At 41.5% G+C, this 23,244-nt stretch overlaps 1 long non-coding RNA gene across 1 annotated transcript in view; it reads left to right on the top strand.

The window, feature by feature from the left end:
- Window positions 1–23,244, top strand: part of LOC147913108 (uncharacterized) — a 458,959-nt gene that overhangs the window by 357,034 nt on the left and 78,681 nt on the right. The window contains exon 3 of the long non-coding RNA XR_015549182.1: window positions 4,735–4,823. This is a non-coding gene — a long non-coding RNA (uncharacterized LOC147913108). The remainder of the gene's footprint in view (window positions 1–4,734; window positions 4,824–23,244) is intronic.

Genomic DNA, 23,244 nt, shown 5'->3' with positions numbered 1-23,244 from the left:
AGATAACAATACTATATTGTGCCCTTAAAAAATGAGCTGAGAGCACATCTCATGTTAAATGTTCTTACCATAATAAAGTAAAATAAAAACAAACTATATTTGTTGAGTGATTACCATGTGTCGTCATGGTTCTAGAGCTTTACATGTAATAACTCATGTAATCTTTACAACAACCCTCGAAGTCTCATTTTACAGGAGAGGAAACTGAGGCACAAAGAGGTTGCCCTGGGTCACACAGATAGTGTGGCAGAGCCAAAATATGAACACAAGTTCCCTGACTCCAAAACCCATGGTTATAACTCCTGGGCTGTGTTGCCTGCCTAGAGCATCACAGTTCTGACATGAAGCATTGAATAGCAAGAATGCATTAAAGATGATCTGTCTATCTTAGGACTGTTCCTTAAATATATTCCTGTGCTTTTAAAAGTTCTTTTCCTAAAGCCCAACTGGTTAAACATAATTCTTTTTCCACCTTCCTTCTCTCATAATTTTATCCACCCACCCATCCATCCATCCATCCATTCTTTCATTGACAAATATTTATTAAATTCATACAATGTGAAAATGTGTCATTATTAGCAGTCACAACAACTTGGCGCTTTGTGTTTTCACTCCTGCTTCAATTTCATTTCCTCTGGCTCATAGGTTAATGATATTATTATACCCATATTACAGATGGAGAAGTTAAATCAAGAAGGATCATTAGACTGTTTATATTTATACTAAAGGATAGTGATCAAATTGCAATTATGCTTTTAGCTAGCCTGTTGTTCCAGAAAACAGATTTCCTCTTCTGATATTTGAGTTAGTAATGAATATTTTATGTTAAAATGATACTTTATGCTTTATAGTATTTTATTTTTTAATACTTCATATGGTCCCAAATTTAAATGGTACAAGAATGTTTATAATAAAAGCATTCTTCCTTCTGTTCCCCAAGCTGCCCAGTTCTCCTCCCCTCAAAAAATCAATGTTTTTTGGCTTCTTGTACATTTTTCCAAAGCTATTTTATGCATTTATCAGCAAGCTCATATACATATATATATGTATATATTTTCCCCTTTTAGCACGTAAATGATAACATAATAGGTACATAGTTCTATATTTTGATTTTTTTAACGTAACAATGTATTTTATAAATAATTCCTCAGTCTTTTATGGGTGCATGGTATTCCATTATATGGATTTAAATAATTTATTTAACCAGTCCTCTGTTGATGGAACCTTAGGTTATGTCTAATCTTTTCCTATTCTACATAATGCTTGAATTAATAATTTTGTACAAAAATCTTTTAACAAATGTGTGGCATATCTGTTGCAGGAATTTCTGAAAGAGACATCACTAGGTTAAAAGTTAGGTGCACCAATAACAAAGAACACACCGAGCACCAGACCTTGTTTTCTAAATACCCTTCTCCACTTACAGGAATCAGGGCTTTTTGGAAAATGGTCAGTTCCAGGACAGAAGCCAGGAAGGTATGAGTTGAACCTGGGACATCTTATGGTGGCAGAAACTAAGGAAGTGCTCAAAAAATAATGGGAACATGTCAAAAGGACACAGAATTCAGCTTGAAGGGCTGTCCACTGACAGAGCATGAAACAATTTGGTCATCAAAATAAATAATGATGGTAACACAATACAACCAATTAAATCCATGAGTCCATCCTGATATAAATAGGATATTTCCATAGTCACAAAATATCTCCCCAAAAGATACTTAATTACAAAGTGAAAAACAGTAACCTGACAGATACCACCATAACCAAGTGATCAAAATAATGTCACCAGTAACGGGGCAAACTGGCATCAAACTGACATACGATGCACTGAGAAGGACACAACATCACTTCTATGGTATTTTTGCCAAAAATGCATACCCTGTATCTAATCATGAGGAAAGCATCAGAGAAACCAAAAATGAAGGATATTCTACAAAATAAGTGACCAGTACTCTTCAAAAATATCCTGAAAGACAAAAAAGACTGAAGAATTACTCCACGTTAAAGGAGACTAAGGTATCATAACTAAGTACAAAAAATGATTTTAGATTGGATCCTAGAAGGGTAAAGAAATATTTTCTTTCATTCTGAAGGACATGACTAGGAGAGAGGGTATAATTTACATAAGCTATGTAGATTAGATAATAATATTATGCTGATGTTACTTTCCTGATTTTGACAACTTTCCTATGGTTAAATAACAGAATGTCTTTGTTTTTAGGGAATTTTTAGAGGTAAAGTCATTGGGAAAATTATATATATGTGTACACATATACATATAGATGCATATAGATACTCTTTCTTTCTGTATATATCTCTACAGGTTATATACAGAATATATACATATATATATATACAGAAAGAAAGAGAGAAGAGGGAGGGAAGAGAAGGAGAGAGAGAGATTGAGAATTACAATGCAAATCTGATAAAACATTAACATTTTGACAATTTAGGTCACAGGAATTCTTTTCACTATTTTTGCAATTTTTCTGTAATTTTGAGATTATTTTTTAAATTAAAAGAAAACATATGTGCATTTGAAATTTTGATAGATTTTGTCAGATTGCTTGCTACAGAAACTATACAAATATTCTCTCCCACCACCAGCAATGTACAAAAGTGGCGCTTGATATTTACAGAATACATTCACACTACACCAGAAGAATTTATCACTACTCCAAGGAATAGGCAAGAGTATTTTCTCCATTTTACATAACTGAAGTTTCCAGAAGTGTAGACAGTAAGAGTAGTGGTTAAAAACACAGGATTTTGAAACAATAATTATATGCTATTTCACTCCAATCAGACTGGCAAACATACAGTTTGAACATACTGAGTGTTGGCAAAGATATGAAGAAAGAAAAACTCTTATGATCTGTTGGAGGGAGTGTAATTTAGTATAATCATTTTGGAGAGCAATTTGACAATATTTAATAAAGTTGAAGATGGGCACGTCCCGCAACCCAGCAATCCCACTTCTAGCTGTGTCCTAGAGAAACGCTCACACACGGGTGCACAGACACACACACACAGCCATGTTCCCAGCATGCAAATTGTGATAGTGAGAAATGGGAGAAAAAGTAAATATCCACCAGAATGATTGAATACATTGTGGTCTATTTATTGTGATAATTAATATTTACAGTAATTAAAATAAAAAATTAGAACTATAGTCATAGAATAAAACTCAAAAACATAATATTGAGTAAAGAAAGCAGTTTGCAGAAGGATTTGTACCATTTCTGTGCATTCTTTAGAGTGCTATATGTTGTTGGTGAACATACTCACATCCATGTAGAATTTTTCCCAGGGAGGGTATGGAACCAGCTTTAATAGATTGGTTATTTGGGAGTAGAAAGTGAGAGCAACAGGAATAAAAATGTCTAAAAAGGAGATTCATCTGTATTTGTAACATTTTATTGCCAAAGAAATAGCTATAAAGCAAAATGACAAAAATATTAACATTTGTTAAATTGAGTTGCTAAGAACATAGATGTTTATTAGATTATTCTCTGTACTTCTCTGAATGTTTAAAATATATCATAGCAAAATAAAAAGTGGGAAACAATGAACATCAGCCTTGAGGTCAAATAGTCCTAAATTCAAATCTCCTCCAATACTTACCAGTTGTGTAATGTTGAGTGGTTTCCTCAACATCTGTGGACCTCAGCTTTACCATGCGTAAAATGGGAATAGTATTGCTTACTTTGAAAAGCTGGTGTCAAGACGGAACGTGATGATGTATATAAAGCCCCAGCACAACGCCCTAATAGGTGCTCAAAAATAGAAGTTATTACTATAATCCAGTGATTCTCAACCAGGGACAATTTTGCCCCCACCCCAGGGGACATTTGGCAACGGCAATGTCTGGTTGTTTGGTTGCCACCTCGATGTGGAGATTTTAGTGGCATCTAGTAGGTAGATGCCAAGGATGCTGCTAAACATCCTATAATGCACGGTATAGTGCTACTCACTCCCACAACAAAGAACTATTTGGCCCAAAATATCAATAGTGTTGAGGTTGGGAAATTCTGCTATAGTCCGGAGTCATCCAGAATTTGAACCAGGCTTCCTGACTCTCAGTTGAGGGCTCTTGCCTCTACAACACAAAAAAATTATCAGACCAGGGTGTTTCTAAATGACTAGAGTAACTTGTGATGGGTATTTATCCTCCTAACCACTTAGCTTCACATTGGGTAAAACTTAATATGTTACTGAGCAGAAGAACTGTCTGGCATACAGGGGTCTTCATAAATATTTCTTGAATGAATGAATGAATTAGTCAATCAATCTATCAATTAATGAATGAGTACAACCCCTTAAATCGTGAAGATTTAATCACTATTCTTGGCTTCTTTGATTTCCCATTCTCATTTGAAATGAGGGCCTACTCAGTTTTAACTTTCTTATACAAAGAGAAAAACCAAAAAACAAGTGAGTCAGAAGTTCTCAGAGCCTTGAAGCCCATCTCAGAGGGGTCCTCTGACAACTATGGGCTCATCTTCCGGTGGCCCTTGTCAAGACAGCTCTGGAATTTGCTGAGATGCAGAACTCTTCAGCTTAAACTGACCATGGCCACACAAAGTGAGGAATTAACCTAAAGATGTTGAGCATAATTATGACACTGATATTGAATTTGACTTGAGCACAGCTTTGGAAAGCACTTACTCTTTTAATGCAGCATCAGGAATACATACAATTTCTTGCAACTGTTTGCTTTGTGCTTTATCCTAGGCACTGATTTGAGGAACCGAGACATTGTGGTTGTTCGGAGGACAATTTTCAGGGCCTTCTGTCAACTTCTTCACCATTGATTTTAGAGGGTAAGTACCGCTTTTTTCTGAACCCCATTTTTTCTAATGTTTGCTTTGGCACCACTGAAGCTCTTGCCAATTGTTTCAATGAATATAAAAATTCCTAAAATAATCCAGTCATGTTCTGGTTTCTACTTATGTGTGTATATGTCCAACAGGACCTGAATGAGAGGAGATTCACCAAACCAAACAGTATAGTGAATACAAAAGGCGTTGTGAATAGACCTTGCTTCTAGTCCTAACTGTCCATGTATAACTAGCTGAGTGACCTTGAGAGAGTTACTTAACCCCTCAATTTCTTCATCTGCAAAATGAGAGATTTGGGCTGGATTATTTGGAAGGTATTTCCCTAAACTCTTTGATATCAGACCCTCATGAAGATTGAAAAACATTAATTTAAAGCAATGACTTCAAAGTATAATGGGCAATCCATTTGCTTCCATCACCAGAGTGCTTGCTAGAAGTGTACCTTTCCCAAGCCCCATCCCAGATCTACCGAGTTAGAATCTCTGAGGCTGAAAAGCAAAAATCCACCTTTTTGACAAACTCCTCAGGTGAAATAGATGCACAGTAACGTCTGAGAACCACTGCCTTAACCATTGAAAGAATCATTCTGTTCACATGTACATTCAGTTCTGTGAAATGTAATAAGCTAGGTCTGGGCCAGACAGAAACTGGCTGGAATCACTTGTGTTCGTAGAAGAATTAACAAGGCCGGCATCTGATGGCTGTTTTACCTTTTGTTTCTTGGCTCCTTACCTTCCCCTTTGGCTCACTCCTCCACTCAACACTTCATTGGCCAGATCTAGGTGTCTTGCATGGGCTCCTTGGCTCTCTTCCTCTTGGCTGCAATTGAATGAGAGTAAAATCCTTTTGGAAATAACCATTGAAGGATAGAATCTCCTCTAGACTCTATTCAAAATATGATCTTGTCAGTCTGCGTCACTCCCAGAGATGTCACAGTCATCACCTCCTCATTTGCAATAGGCTTTGCTGTCAGTCTTTTGCTACAGAGGGTTAGGCTCTGCTCCCAAGGATGTCATCACAATGAAATGACTAAGGAGATGTGGATGGAGGTAAATCATGTTTGTATGTGGAACCAAGATGGCAGACTCCTAGAGAGTAGGGGCTATGCCCCAAGATCCCAAATCAGACAGCACCAGACTGTGCATAGAGCTCTGGACTGTGAAACAGACAAGCATTCAGACTATGCTATAGTCTAATTCAGTTGCCAATACAGAATAGGTGACATTTCAGGCTCTCTAGGTTGTGTGCCTAAACCCTCAAGGAATCACAGGCACCCCTAAAGAGACATAAGTCTTAAAGGAAAACTAAATCCTGGCTTTGAAATACAAACAGCGTCTCCCAGTACTGCCTACAGAGACTCCCCACCAGGATCAGTCTAATTACTCAGTGGGGTGACTGTTGCTCTTCACCAGAGCTTCAGCAGGTGTTATTTTCTGGCATCAAATAAAGGGAATTGGAGCTTTAAGAACACAGTGCCGCTGTTGTCTGCTGTGGGTTAGATGTAAAACTCTCCTCCCAAATCACAGGCAACGCATTGTATGTGCTGTGTCAGGTAAAGTACTAATAAGTGCCTCTTCATGAGAGAACCACTCGCCCATAAAGAGCGTTCCAGACAACACCCACTGCTGGCCGGGGATGGATGTGGGCTTTATTTGATTTGGGGTTGATTTATTTGTTTGCCTTGCTTCTAGAGCAGCATAACTTGGATTTAATGTCTCGAATACTGAATCCAATACTTCTAGGTTCACTGACGTGTTATTGTTTAGCATTTATGAAGTATATGTCAATGCACTTGGCGCTTTACAATCACTCATAAAAAGGCATGATCCTGGCCGTTGAGCATAAGGTGGCTACTGGTTGAATTACTGCCTATGTGGAAAGGATCACAGGACAGAGCTGGATATCCTTTGCCCTCAGAACAACTATATATCCTGGTTTCTCATTGCATCTGAGTCCAAACAGAGGTCTGATAGCTGCTGCTACCATTTTGATGTCAGTATCCTAATGCAATAGACTCAGCATATAGGTCCTGACACTTGGGAAAAGCTTAGTAAACATGGATGGATGGATGGATGGATGGATGGATGGATGGATGGATGGATGGATGGATGGAGAGCTCTCTCTTCAGTGGATATTTGTCATTTCCTGTGTGTCCCACCACCCGTGGCTTTATTTATGCATCTTACAAACTTTGTGGTTATAGAGCTTGCTGACTTGGAAGGGAACTGTTACCTTACCTGGCTTTTGCAATGAAGGTGAGATCAATATATCTATGAGGTGGACAGAAACATAATGAGAAACTGATTACACAAAATCTTATGAACTTGTTAACATTATATCAATGTCAATTTCTTGGTTTTAATTATATAAGATGTTACCATTGGAGGAAGTGGGTAAAGGGTATAGGGGAATCTCTGTACTATTTTTGCAACTTCTGTGAGTCAATAAGTACTTCAAAAAAGAATTACATGAACTTCAGCCTTCACATCTTTGTAGTCACCTCACTGCATCCATCTTTCAGTCCCTAGGCCCTCCACTAATAATAGCAAATCCAAGTGTGTCAGTTCAGGACTTCTAAAAAACCAGAAACCAAAATAAAATTAGACATGCAAGAGATTTATTGGGGGAAATGTCTGGGAAGCATGAAGTGAGAGGGAGGCAGGCAGGGAGAGTCTTCAAGCTGCCAGGCAGATCTAACACCTGTGAAAGGAGAGAGGGAAGGAAGGATTGGGTAGGAAGAGCCTCAGACTGCGCTCAAGTCAGAGAACAATCTCAACCAAGCCAATGAGGAGTCCCTGAGCAAACTTTGCCTGTTAGAGGCATCCCACATGGGGCAGGATGGCCCAGTTTTAGTATCCCCACCAAGTTCAGTCACCACTGGAGCAGCCTGGGAGCAGCCTGGCCTGGAATGAGTACTGGGTGAACCCAAAGGTGCAAAGACAGCTGGAGGTTGTCAATCAGCCATGCTTCCAGAGCAGGTTATCTTAAAGGGGGAGCTAAATAGAACACCTCCCAGACCACCAGGCCAGGCAAGGTTTTCCTCTCAGCCCTCTTGCCTTCCCATCTAGGTCTTTAATGCCTTCACCCCTTGTCCCTCTGTTGGACTTATATTCTAACTCCCAAACCAGAGTGAATTCCACCCTCTGCTTCTTCTATGTTTCTGTTCCCTGCCTATCCAGTGCTGTTTAAAAAGGGTCATAGAACCGAGCCAACTGATCCACCATATGTGTGTATCATCCAACATCAGGTGGCCCTCACTACTCCCAGTCTCTCTCAATTTCCTTCTTCTGTTGATTCTATGTCACATTTCTCACTGTGTTTATTGCAACCGTGTTCTACTTTCATCAAGTACTTCTACACAGCCCGCACTCGCTGTTTTCTGGCCCTCCCACATTTGCTCCCTAAGCACTCCCCCTCTCCACATCCATAGCATTCTTCATCCCTTCCTCCTTTCTTTAAGGGTTGGAGAAAGAAAGGTCCTCTCCTCTCCAATGTCTCCTCTCTCTTTGGACTCTCACTTGCTTTCCGCCCTCCTACTTTGGTTATGTTAGTTATCCCTCTCTCTCTCAAGCATTTTCTTTCTCTCTGCTCTACTGCATTCTTCCCCTTGGTCTATGAACATTGGCTCCTTTATCCTAAACTAAGCTTTCCCATGATCCTTCTCCCCTTTTGATCTATCCTCATGTGTCTCTCCTCTCCTCCTCATCAGACCTCCTGAGAGATGTTTCTGCACTTGCTATGTCCTCCCCTTTCTCACTAGGCACTCATCCCCGTTTCCCCTATCACTCAAATGAAGCTGCTTCCTCATGGCTCTGTACTGCCAAACCCAATGCCTCATCTTTGGTGTCACTTTCCATGACCTTTCATCTTGTCTGCCACCTCCGACTCTCCAAATTTTCTCCTCCCTTGGCTTCTAGGCTGGGCTGCTCTCAACTCTCTTCCTGTCTTTCTGATCTTATCTTCTCTGACTTCTATTTTTATGGCCTCTAAATATAAATGTTCCCCCAGATGATTCTGTCTTTGTCACTCTTGATTTGACTCCACATTCTCACCTCTTAGATTCTCCTGCATTTTCATGATTTTGACTCTCCATGCTCTGCAGAAACTCTAGATCCCCAGCGCTAATTTCCCTCTCAAACTTAAATTCCTTGACAGTGTCCCTGTGCTTCTTGCCAGAGCTTCAAATTTTGTGCCTCTCCTTCCCTCCCACACTCTCTGCTCCTCCAGGCTTCCCTGTTTCTCCTAATGAGACCCCATTCTGTCAGTCATTCAGGTTGGAATCTTACAGTCACCTTGACCCTTCATATCCATTGCTCTGTCCTCCCTCCACAGAGTCTCCCCCAGCCTCTCTGTGCCCACGGTCACTGCCCTAGCTCCAGCCCTCACCACCTGCCCCGTGGGTTTCTATAGACACCACGAAATTGGACTTTCCACCTTGAATCTTCTCTCCTTCCAGGCCATAATACTCACCGATGGCAGTTTTATTTTCCTAAAAGCATAGCTTTCATTATATCCCTTTTGTGCTGAAAAACTTTTGATGGCTCCACATTGTGTACTCCTTCCTGCCTAGTACCTAAAAATAATCTCTTCCCAACTAAACTGCCACGATATTCTTATTCTAAACGTCTTTCTTTTAGCACGTATTAGTAACAGCTTATTAACAGGCTAATTCTCCCTGCTCTCTCCCCCACTCTTCACTGACCCCCAAATATATAAAGATGTGTGTGTGTTTATCCTTGTTTCTAACCTATTCCGTATATTTTCACCTGGAATAACCAGCCACCCAGAAGGGATGTGAAAGCAGATCATTCTATTGAGTTCTACTCCCCCCCCCCAAGGCCCTAGTAGATAGTTGTATGTCACAGCTGCACATCCTTCTAGTTGCTGTATGTGGGACGCGGCCTCAGCATGGCCAGAGAAGCGGTGCGTCGGTGCGCGCCCGGGATCCGAACCTGGGCCGCCAGCTGCCGAGCCTGCGCACTTAACCACTAAGCCACGGGGCCAGCCCTATTGGGTTCTACTTTTAAACAGGGGTCACAGGTGGTGACCAAGAGCAAGGTTCTGGGATCCTTCTGCCTGGGTTAAATCCTGTAATCTTGGACATGGAATTTACCTCTCTGAGCCTCTGGTTTCTTCATCTATAAAACAGGCTAATAATTGTATATATGCCATACGATTATTATGACGACTAAATAAAGTAATGCACATAGCAGGCGTAGGACCATGCTTGGTACCTCACAGCGCTCAGTGTTAGCTATTGTTATTATCACCAGCGTTATTGTTTTATCACGCTGGCAGTATGACATTATCCACAGCTTAATTATTCACTGTTTGGCAGGAGAGACTAACTTGGGAATTATACACAACTGATGAATTAATATCCTGAGTACTTCCATTAAGACATTAGGCTTATGATTTTTGGTGCTTTAGATAACCCATGATGGGTCCCACAGGATCCTGAAACCAAGAGTCTACATTTTTCCTGGTAAGAATGGACATTTTTTTTTGAGTTCTAACTCTCCAGAGTTTAATATAGCAGCTTCCACTACTGGACAACTGTAAGCTGAACTGAAGAAGGAAGAAAGAAAGTCCTGTTGACACAGAAATCTCTGGTCCCCCGCATGTGAGATAACACACAGGACTCAGATTATAAATGAGACCAAGGACCTGGCAAAGACGGCGGAAGACAAAAAGTAGGAAGGAAGGGCTATATTAGAGGAAGTTTTAAAAAAGCAATTTGAAATATAAAAGCTGATTCTAACAAAGACTTTTAAAATGAGAGTTACAACTGGACGGCTAGATTGTTGCACAACATTGTGAATATAATTAATGCCACTGAATTGTACACTTAAAAATGGTTAAAATGGCAAATTTTATGTTGTATATATTTTCACACAATAAAATAGTAGTAAATATACACACCAAAAAAAACTGGACAGCTAAAATGAATAGCAATTTATAACAATATTTTTAATTCAGAAATTTTGTTTTAGATGATAGATCTGCTTATGCCAGCTTAGTGTTCATTGAGCACCTACTGTTTACAAGTACCATGCTTGGTACATTGTATCATGATGTATAGCTATATTTTTGTGTATGTGTGAGGAAGATGGCCCTGTGCTAACATCTGTTGCCAATCCTCCTCTTTTTGCTGAGGAAGATTACCCCTGGGGTAACATCTGTGCCCATCTTCCTCTATTTTGTATATAGGATGCCACCACAGCATGGCTTGATGAGCGGTGTGTAGGTCCGCACCCGGGATCCAAAGCTGCAAACACCACGCTGCTAAAGCAGGGCACAGGAACTTAACACTATACCACTGGGCCAGCCTCGTAGCTATATTTTTTTATCTGTTGGTACTCAAGTGTTCATTACTATTGATAAAAGAATATCATCTATGAAAAGGTAAATGGCTATCAATGCAATCATCATAGACCTGTGGGCAAAGTACACCTGTCTTAATTGAAAGAGAGGAAAAATAAAGACCTGGCTTGCTTCTTTTCCTTAACGTAATGACTATAAGAGTTATCCATGGAATGCGTTCCTTTTCATTACACTGTAATATTCAATTGTATAAATAGAATGCAAAGCATTCTTGTTGATGGATCTGTGGTTGCTGCTGTGAACATTCTTATCATGTATTCTGTGCACGTGTTCACAGATTTCTCTTAGGTGGTGTTTCTCCTACTTAAGAGCTCATCACCGTCACTCAGAGGGTTCACCCAGATGGCAGGGCCCCACTGTCAGAGTGTCTGATTCAGTGGAACTGGGGTGGGATCTGAGTTTCTATTTCTAACAAGTTCTCAGGTGATGCTGGTGCTGCCAGCCAGGAGTGGGGACCACACCTCGAGAACCACTGCTTTAAGTTATAGGAAGGGATTTGCTGGGTCAAAGGGTATGCATCTTTTCAGCTTTCCTAATTAATGGAAAACCATTTTTAAAAGTAGTGTCTTTACACTTCCACCAGCAGTGTATGAGTGTCTGTTACACCCATGTCAACACTTGTTATTGTCAGACTTCAATTTTTGCCAAGTTGGAGGATGTGGACGTAATCTCTCATTGTGGTTTTGATTTACCTTTCCTTAATTCCAATGAATTTGAGCACTGACTGGCCATTTGGATTTCTTTTTTGTTAAGTGCTTATTCCAGCTTTTTGCTCATTTTTCTGTGGGTTATCTGTCTTTTTCTTATGATATGTCAGTACTATTTGTTGAAAAGACCACAGTAACATTTTTATTAATTAATTTTTAAAACCTGAAAAAATATTAGTATAGTTGGACAAGATCTCCTTTAGTACTAGCAAGAACAGGTACAGAAGAGAATTCTTTAGATAGACTTTCTTTTGCAAATGGCTTCAAAGAAAAGTTGAGGACTTTTTCTACATACAAGTTACTAACTGTAGAGGCAAAATCACGTGGAGGAAATATCAGCATTCTTCAGGCATCCACTGAAAATGTGTCTGTAAGCAGAAGGCCATCTTTAAATGGTAATAATGCAGCTGAAATAGATCATTCAAGGAAAGGACACCTATTATTGAGGCCAACATGGCCATCGACACTTGTTAGCTTGTCTCTGAAGAACAAAATTCTGAGCAGCAAAAGCTTAAAGTGAATGAAATCGCATCCAATTCTCAATCTAATGAAAACGCTTTGGGCTCTGGGCCAGAGAATAGATTTGGACCATAGATGGGAATTTTTTCAGGGCCTTAAACTTAAATGACTAAAATTATTTTTAAAATACCATCCTACTCAGCCTTTTGAAATAAAAATATGCTTTTCAGTTTTTAAAAAACTCTGTTTCAACATAAGGGTGGAATGCAACATCTTTGACCTTAGGTGGTCCAGAAAAGCAGACACTCATTCTAGTGCATACTCAGCATGGAGTAAAGACACCTATTATAGCCTCTCTCGACTCACATCATACACACACACACACACACACACGACATACAAATAGACATACAGACACATTATATACACAGTATACATACATACGCATGCACACACACACATAAACACACACATATATACACAGACATGTTAAATAGGCACATATACATGTGCACACACACTCACACTTTGTGCCTGGAAATATGCGTATACGTCAAGTTAGTATAAAGGGATATATCTTCCGTTCTGAAAACACTCAATATTATATCATGACAACATCTATAACCTTCGGTTTCTGAACTGGTCAAGAACGAAGGAACCATTTTAGAATGACTAGTTTGTGTAAAACTTAATTATCTAGGAGCTGAAGGCAGTTGCAAGTTTTCAGAGTGGAAAAGTATACCTCAAATGGTTGCTTATTTTAAGAATGCCGTACCTAAAGAAGACGCAGATTTGCTTTAAGATGCAAGCATTTGAAAGGAAAACGTGTTGCTATAGCTCTCTCTCTTTCACGCTCTTAAATAAATAAGGTGAAATTAACAGTAAGTATAGATTAATCTAAAGATCTGTATAGCTGGGAAAGACCCCCCACCATAAGAGGCATACTGAAGCTGCTTCCTAAAGCCTGCTCACCCTCCCCCACCCAGCACCTCAAGGCTCAGTGGGTAGCAGTTGCCCAGCTGGCTACTTAGGGACCTAGTCAGCTCGGATTCTGTATTCCCAATCCGTTTACCTCCACACTTCTTGTTCTGAGCCCTGTGCTCGCAACTGCAAATCTAGCTGGGGAGACGCTGCTTGGAAACACAGACCCATAAATCTGTGACTTAGGAGCCCTTCGTTGGCCAAGCCTCGTTCCTCCAAGCCCCAGGCCATGAGGAGGAAGCCAGACCCCAGTGATCACCAAATGCTGCCAGCAGGGCCCGGTATTCAGGATGCATTACTTCTGGGGCCTCCATGGACCACTGTGGATGAGCTCTCTTCTAGAATGTTACAACTCTGGGGCTTGGAATCAAGAGACAAATGACCACTTGTCAGCCAGGGAAGCTCACTTGGCCAAGGTGTCACCCTTAACAGGACTGTCACCATGGAACCTTGGCTAGGAAGCCTGGGACTGCTCACAGAGGAGTAGACCTTCTGGCTACATTCTAGAAGAAGGAGACAGGGGAGTGGCCTTGTGCCGTGACACAGTGTCTGCCTGTCCCACAGCTACCTGAGGCCCATCTCCCACTGAAGTATATCTGATCATGGAACAAGACAAGGATCCAACCTTCTCAAAGTCCATAGATCTACAGAGGCAGCACAAGTTCATCTGCCATTCCTTCTCATCTTGCAGGACAATCTTCTTACCCTTTCGCTTCTTCAATTATCAAGACCTTAAGGTAGTTGGGGTGTGGGACTGCCACCCTCTATGATCATCACAGAGTTGCAGAGACCTGTTTTGTAACACCTACATCATCACTAGGGGCTACAACCTGGTGAAGTTCCAGAAGGTTCTGAAAGAGCCCCATTTAGGGGCCAACTTTGGACTATACGGATGCCCCTTGAACTTTCCTCAGCCCCTGTAGAGCTCTGAATGGGGTCTTCCACTTCTTTCTAGACAATGTCCTTGGATACAATCCTCATTTATTTACATAACCACATCTCAGATGCCCATCTCATTTGTGACATCTCTTGATTTATCCATGTATTTATCTATTCATCCAACAAATGTTGGTTGAGTGTCTGCTGTTTGCCTACACAGTGTTAAGTATCAGGAATCTAAAGATGAATAAAATATAGTCCCTTTCCCCAAGGAGCTTATGGCTCATAAGAAGAGACAGATGAGTAAATCAACAATTAGAGAACAATGTGATAATTGCTATTAGCTTTAGGGGAAATGGAGATGGAAGCTTCTAAACCAGTCATCATGTCCATGAGAGAAGTTTGACCGCATAGTGTCATGCTTCTGACACCCATCTTTTCTTCACAGGGTTTCCAGGTTTAGGTTGCTGAGATAACCAATTTCTCTAGGTCACACTAGTGTGGAGTGAGGGTCATGTTGATATGGGTAGCTTTGACCTCCATTCTCACTCAAAATCTCCCACAGGTGCTCTGGGAAGTAACCCGGAGTGGGGGATGTCATGTGTGCTCACATAAGTCCTCTTAGCCCCCACTGATCTCTGAGTCCTCTGCAGCATATCAATCTTTGAGTGAGTGTGCCTCATCCTGCCACTGTCACAGCTGCTGTGAGGGTACATGGCCACTGCTCATGCAAAAGCACTGCTTCCTGTCACCCCCAAAGCTGTGGCATTGCTGTCTGCCAGCTTCTCCATGCTGCCAAAGCTGGTGATAGCCCACATCACCACGTCAGTCACTATGGGGAGCCAGCTGAAGCAGGGGCTGATATAGCCATGTGCACCCATGTCCACTTCAGGTGGACATTTCCCACAGTTCCCCTTTCCCATTTCTACATTTTGTCATCACCACCACCTGGAAACTGCTGCTCTGTTGGGGGAGGACCTCTTTCCTTGACTTTTGTTCCACACTCAGTTGCTTTGGTCCCAAAGTGCCCCTTGCTCCCATGTCCGATCACTCAAAGGGGCTTTGTGTGAAGGGGGTTCTCAAGCTTTTCACTTGTCACCAGGACTCAGACCTGTGTCCTGGGCTTTGGCCTGGAAGGAAAAGGAGAGAAGAACCATCTTCACAGTGGAAGGCATCCTGTGCCCAAATCTGCTCACACTTTTGATTACCATGGCATTCTTGTTGAGTCAAGCTTATATACCTAACCCTCTCCTCAGGACAGATACTTTTCTAGAAGATTCCTTTATCTACCACCCAAAAATACTGCCAGCAGAGCTTTCCACACCGCTCCAGCCACGCCCAGGGGTGTGGGAATCCCTGTGGATGCTGCTATTAAATTTTAGAGCCCTATTGGTGTGACAGGCAACATTTCCTGACAAAGTCCTGATACGTTTTGTTCTCCACTTCTCAATTCAGAAGTTCTCATGTACCCCCTAAAGAAGTAGCAGCTGAATAAGAAGAGTCCCCAGAAACCAAGAAGAATTTTAGATCCAGAAGCACCAACTCTCATTGGACCCATTGTGCCATTTCCCATTCCCCACAGGGACCAACACACCCGACATAGCCTTCATGAGTATCCCATGCTAAAAAAGGTTTAAAAGCCCAAATCTTGCTTTCACAATCCTGTCTTTCAAGGGAGGGCAGCTTTGCATAGCGAATTACCTCCAAGAGCTCCTGGCCATCAGTGTACCATTCAGACCTGGTACTTGGAGGGGACCTCAAATCTAACTGAAACCAAATGCTTCAGGGACTCTAGCATCCCTGAACTTCCACCCATGTCACTTCAGCAACAACTTCTCTGGCTTTTAGAGAGCTTTTCTTTTTAATTAATTCCAGATAAGAAAGGTAGTTGCTGAGTAGTTGGATTCTGGATAAGTGAGATGTTGCATAAATCCAAATTAAGCCACTGAACAGACTGTACCCAAAGAGCACATTGTGTTGGATGCTTATGTGTTTTCATTGTGTTCTTTTTCTATGCTATAGAATGATGGAATCGCTGAAGCAAAACCCTGATGAAAGCTATTCACAGCTTAGCGTTTACCCTCATACGGAAATGTCAATTCCATCTACTGAAGAGAATATTACAGGCATGTTCAATATAAAATGCAAATATAATACCTTAGTGGGCTGGATATGTCAGCTGTGTTTCACTTAAACCTATTACCTTGGCAGATTAAATACAGTTCCAGATCTTTCACAAGGAGGGTATTCTGATGAAGTTACATCTTATATGAGCTTTTGTGGCTCATCAGTTCAACCGCATATGAGTAGCATGAGGACAAAAATGGGGGAGGAATAAAAATGAGTGAGACACAGCCATGGAGAAATAGGAGGATCTGCCCCACAGACCTTCCAATACCCACTAAGAAATATTGTTATTTGCTCAAGGATATATATGAGCAATTTGTAGCAAAGATCTATCTCTTAGGTGATGAAATAGGTAAGGGTCCACCAATCCACCAGCCTGCCTACACACTTCCAAATCATGATACTTGCTTGTGTAACCCAACTTGGATGAGCAGAGGGGAGCCCAGCCTGGGCTATGATGCTGGCTTCACCTTGGTGCATCTACAGCCATTTGGGACACCCAGGTCCCTTAGCTGAGCGCCACAGTATTGGACCCCTCTCTAATTTGACCACACACTCCAGACTCTGACCTCAGCTTCACCTTTAGGACTCGTGTGCATGCCATGCCTTGTCTTGCTATTGTCACTGTCCTGCTGGATATACTTCTTGCTTGAATGCCACATAAATCATCATTCCTTGGAACCACCCAATTCCTGCAAGGTCTCCCCCAGGACCACCGTGTCTCACCTCCCACACCAATGGAAAGGTTTCTGGCTCCTAGAACAGCCCACTTTAAGCCTATACTCCACTCAGTAAAACAGCGTTGGTGGACATTAACAGCTTCCTTGTCCCGTCATCGCATGATCACTTATAAGCTTTAGGGTTTATATATTCAGTGGCATTTCCCTGTGGGCTTTTCCAAGGGAACATCTTGCAAATTACTACGAGGACTGCAGAAATACTTGATTCCTTTCAAAGAGAGCTTTGCTTCCATAGCTTCTCTGATCCTTTCTGCTTTGTCTTATTACATTAATGTGCTATGAATATTATCTGTTCATAGCTATTTATATTTACAGTCAAAAAACATGAAGATGTCTTGCTCAATGGTTCCTGCTCTAAAATATTCTACTTGGCTCATGCTATTGGCGCTGTCTTCCTGCCAAAGAAGATAGTAACCCACAGAGCAATGGTTACCAGGCTGTTGGGGTGGAGAAGTGGGTGTGGGAGACAGTTGATTGCAGTGGAAGAAGGATCTGGAAGGGAAATTTGGGTACACAGAACTTTATTGTATAGTTGCAAACTGGGCTTCAGAGGGCTGGGTTCTCCTTTTGATTCCACCCTACTGTGTGATGGTGCACTGGTTGAATCCTGATCAGCCAGTTTTCCCCTCCTTCTTCCTCACAAAGAGGAAGTTGACCTAGAGCAGATTTTTCAACTCCAGTCTTCTGTTTCCATGAGTATGCATTCCCTGGAAGTCAGGGCAGATGGCTAGTTAGTAACCTAGAAAACCATAACAAAAGCAATGACTACCAACTTTCAATTCCATGGTATTTTCTGCCAGACTTCAAGCTCAGTGCTTTACATACATTATCTCATTTAGTCCTCATAGGCATTTCTGGAGGTTGGTATCATGGTCCCCATTTCACAGAAGAGGGGACAGTTCTCAATGCAACTACCCAATTTTGTTAGGATCACAGCAAGAAAAAATAACAGAGCAGAGATTCCAGTCCAGCTGGAACCAACTCACTTGAAGTGAGACAGTAAGAAGTTCCAGAGCCTCCTCGCATCACTCTCATTATCTGAGATCTTGCCGCGCTTCTCCCCCTTTACACTCTAAGTTCCTGATTTACCCCCTCTCCTGACTTCTAAAACCCGTGTGTGTCTGTGCCTTTGGCTTGTGTTAAAGGGTAGCATAGCATTTAGAGTTCTGCATCCATTCTTTCCGATAAGATGGGAATCAATAAGAAAACAGCAAAAATGAATTTCTGAGCAGCAGCTTGCAATATGAAATGTAGGTGAAGGTATGACCCAAAGAGGGCAAAATTGAGCTTTTTGCTAAATTTTGCAAAAGAATAGCTTTCTAAGACAATCATGTAAAATCCTCTTCATTTGGGCAAAGAGGTCTAACATGAGTCGATTGTCATTTTGCTGAGGCCACCTTTGAATCATAAACATTGCGGGGGTGGCAGTGGGAGACTTTGCCTAGCTGGCGATGGAGTCTAAATGATCATCCAGTCTTTGCATCTCATCACAGCAATCCAATTCTGTTTCTTTGAGAAAAATGCTCTACCCCACCCGCAACAATCAGACAACTTCTAGTGAGTGACAGTTACTTCGGTGAAGAGTTCCAAGAAAGTGAAGGTGATCCTTTCCCAGAAAAGAAGTTTTGTACAAATTAAAGAATGGACTCCAAAGTCAGGATCGTGTTGTGAACAAGGTCATCACAGTCTCTATTTGGAAACAAGCAAAAGCTCTAATTTTCATCAATATATTCTAATAGTACAGTCAATCCACATTATTCACATTATTCTGTATTTGCAAATTCACCTACTCACTTAAATTTATTTGTAACCCCCAAGTCAATACTTGCAGTGCTTTTGTGGTCATTTGTGGACATGTACAGAGAGGCAAAAATTTGGGGTCAGCCAATGTGCACACTCCCAGCTGAGGCTGAGTGAGGCAACACTCTGCCTTCTTGTTTCAACTCGCACACTGTAAACAATTGTTCTTCTCACTGCCTATTTAGTGTCACGTTTTTCACCTTTTCTGCTTTTGGTTCACTGTTTAAAATGGCTCCCAAGCACAGTGCTGAAGTGTTGTCTAGTTCTGAAGCGCAGGAAGGCTGTGATGTGCCTTACAGAGAAAACACATGTATTAGATAAGCTTCCATGAGGCATGAGTTATAGTGCCATTGGCCAGAGTTCAGTGCTAATGAATTAACAACACTTGTTAAATAAAGTGTCTTTAAACAAAACACACATAAAACAAGGTTAGGTATTGATTGGTTGACAAAAATATTGTGAACAGAGGCTCAAAGGAACCTAATCTTCTATTTTCCCTAGGAGCAATTGTTCAGTATTTGCTAATTCAGAGTCTGTGATGACTTTACAGAACATAATGACCATGAGTAACAAGAACTGACTGTATTTACAAATTTCGGAATTCCTAATCATGCCTTATTTCTTGGGACTGCCAGGGGGCTCTGGTTCTACTGATCTCATGCCATTTTCTGCTTCATGGAAGATGGGAACTTACAAAACCATCCTTATTCCTCCTATGGTGCGCAGCTTTTCTCACTATTCAATTCAACCAGTATTAATTGAGAGCTCCAGAATCTACTGCTGCTGGAACGTATGCAAAAGAAGCATTTAGCAGTCCCTGACCTCAAGGGATTTCACCTTTGTTGGAAAGAGGAGGCTTAAGGTGGCCAGTGTAGCCACGTCAAAAGGAAAGTGGAAACATCTTAGAAATGAGAGGGAGAAGAACAGGCTCCCTGAGGCATTACCTAAGGGAAACAGGCTATTTTTCTAATAGTAACCTTGAACTGTTAATTTAGTGTTTCCTCCCAGGAACTCCACAAAGGAAGTTCAGCTTTAGCCAGAGCTTCTAATTAACTCCAAAGTTTCTACCACATCAGCAAACACCTAAAGACCACCCCAGTGTTCATTTCTCACCTGACAGAAGTCAAAAAACTGATGTAAGTGAGAATTGCACCATAGGAAATCCTTTTTTCACTATGGGAAATGGTTGCTGTATTTCCCCAGCTTGATTATTTTGTGGGCCTGTAATCTTACAGCTAAAAAAAATAATATTTATGATACTCAGAATAAAAATAGTAATATTAATTTATTAAGCACCCAATATACACCAGGACCTGTGCTGGGTGCTGGGAACACAGGGATAAAAGACACAGTCTCTGCCTTGGTGTGTCTCACAGTCAAATAGGAGAACCTGATCATTGTAAAAGTGGGGTAAATGCCATGAGAGAGGGAAGCAGGGGTAGGGAGGCTGCGGCAGCCCATGACCCAAAGTAAGAGGCTTGGGGGTGGGAAATGCTCCTTGCTGGAACAGAGTCTTGAAGGTGAAGGAGTTGACTGAATGAAGAAAGTAGAGTTGAACATTTCAGGAGGCAGGAACATTGTACGAAACCCTAGAGGCATCAAAGAGCCATGGGGTGTCTTACGACCTAGAGCACAGACTGGGAGATGGAAGAATTTCTAGAAAGAAGGCTGGGGAGACGCAAGAGCCAGATCATGAGGAGCCTCCAAGGCCAAGGTAGGAAGGTGGAATCCACTGAAACATTTCACAGGGGCAAGCAAAATAATCATATTTGCGCTTTCTATAGATCAACTGGAAGTAGTACAGAGAATGCATTATGGGCCCGGCGTGTCTGAGAATGAAGAGAACACTTGGACTGTTAGAAGGCCACTAGGGAAATAAACCGAGGGAGGAGCAGCAGCAATAGAGTGAGAGGGAAGTGAGAGAGGGTTCCGGAAAGGAGAATTGAAAGAACTTGAAGAGCAGTTGGCGGGGGAAGGGATGCCGAAGGAGGAGCAGGTTTGGGGATGATGATGAGTTCAGTTTGGGGTGTATTGGTTTGGGGTGCTGTGGACCATCCCAAGGAGGGGTCAGCAGGCAGCCAGATATCTGGGGCTGAGTTCAGGAGAGTGGTTTGGGCTGGAGGTGATAATTCGATAATCAGGTTATAGATGACTATCAAAGTCAAGGGTTTACATTTACACCAAGCAAAGTGTCTGCAGTTGAGAATAGAAAAGGACCACAGAGACCCTCTTCGGGAACACTAATACTTAAGGGATTAAAAAAGGGAGGTAAGTCTGAGATGAAGCAGCGTCATCTGTAGAAGTGTAGAGGAAATGTAAAACAGAACAGCTTCAGATATGACAGAAGAGTGTCACGGAGGAGGGCGTGGTCAATGGACTCCCACCATGCAGGGAAGGAAAGCACAATTTAATTGGTCCTGGAGCAGTTTTAATGGGGAAGTAGAAATGAAAGCTGAGCGCTTCGTGTAGAGATGCAAAAGGGGACGAAGAAGCAAAGACAGGGCCAATGTAGACCAGCCTGTGGGTGAATCTGACTTTGAGGGGAAGATGGGAGACAGGGGAAAATAGCGGTGAATGGGAAGTTCAGCAGGGTTCTGCCACTGCCAGTTGGAACTTAGCAATGGTTCCTAATTGCCAGCGGGATACAGGGAGCATTTTCAAATTGCATGTGACTATAATTACACAGACTACAAAACGAAAACTTCGTAGTGAGGGAGTGAGGTGGGGGGATGAGAGAGGATCTAGGATAGAGGAAGCCTTGAGTCAGGGGTTCTGAGGAGGATATTTTTTATGAGAACCTATGAAGAATAATAAAATGGCATCAGATTAAGACTCAGAAGACCCGTGAATGCCTCTTACTAGCTTTCAACCTTAGCTAATTTTATCACCTCTCTGAGCCTGAGTATCCTCATCTGTAAAATAAGCTAAATACTATCTATCTTGCCTGGTTGTAGTGAGAATTAAACAGGATAATACATGTGAAGAGCACCTTGAAATTGGAAAGCTCTGTACAATTGTGCAAGAAGAGGGGCCTCCTTGCTGCCCTTCACCATTTGCTGAGGTGCCTTTTCCTGGTGAGGTTACTTCAGGGGCCATGGAAAAACTTTCTTCTAAACTACAGGCAGGATCTTTCTCTTCTGGGGATTTCTATCTTTTTTTCCTACCCACTTGAGATGTAGAGTTCTATGGATGAATAAGAAAAAAAAAAATTTTTTTTTTGTGAGGAAGCTCAGCCCTGAGCTAACATCCGTTGCCAATCATCCTCTTTTTGCCGAGGAAGATTGGCCCTGGGCTAACATCCATGCTCATCTTCCTCTACTTTATATGTGGGATGCTGCCACAGCATGGCTTGACAAGCGACGCGTCGGTCTGTGGCTGGGATCCGAACCTGCGAACCCTAGGCTACCGAAGCAGAGCGTGCAAACTTAATCGCTACACCACTGGGCCGGCCCCAAGAAAATTTTTTTTAATTTTTTTAAATGTTAAAATAGCACTAATCACTAATTATTTTAAAAATTGGTGGAGATACATGTGAAAAATATGCAAACACATTTCTTTCTAGATATTTAATCTTCCTAGTTATGAGCTTTGGAAAAAAAATCTTTCTGGAAATCACTACCTTAGATAAAGATAACATTACACCATGCCTGCTAAGGTGCCAGTGACCACAAGGCAGGCAGGCCATACAGACATCCATTTCCTTCCCCTCTTTATTGTTTTAAATTAACACTTCCCTCTTGGTCCTACAAAACACACATTCCCGTGATGTTTGCCATGCAGTGCTAACATCTATATTTTTTTAAATAAAACAAAATAAAATATTTCCCAGGAAGTAGGAAATTTAACTAGGTGTTAAAAAAATACAAAATAAAAACAAAAACACCTGTGCTAGGTATTTTGGACTAAAACAAAGACTGCAAACTGGCATGCTGTGGGCCAAGATTATCCTCGCAAATATGTTTTATTTCACCCATAGATTGTTAAAAAACAAACAAAACTTTGAGCCAATATTTCAAAATTGATACATTTTATATTTAAATATACCAATTTCTACCACCTCTTGGACAATGGAAGGTCAGGCAACACAAGGCCTGGCTTTTAGTCCCCTGAATAAAAGTAAATGGCTCTGTCTCCAGTTCATCCCAAGCTCCACTGCTCCCTATTGCCTCCTCAGGGTGATACCCACAAGTCTCTGGAGATTTCAGAGTATATGACCCCTGGTTTAAAGCCAAACCAGTACAATACAATGGAAGAGAAGAAGTTTGTTTCTGAGGATAGAGTGGCTAAAATAAAGAAAAAGGAAGCAAACTTTTCCCTGCCCAAATA

Source organism: Ceratotherium simum, chromosome 30 (assembly GCF_057802395.1).
Source record: "Ceratotherium simum simum isolate JZ-2026a chromosome 30, ASM5780239v1, whole genome shotgun sequence".
Classification (NCBI taxonomy): Eukaryota; Metazoa; Chordata; class Mammalia; order Perissodactyla; family Rhinocerotidae; genus Ceratotherium; species Ceratotherium simum.
Note: the sequence above shows the minus strand (reverse complement) of the source record. Positions and strands in the feature narration are given on the sequence as shown.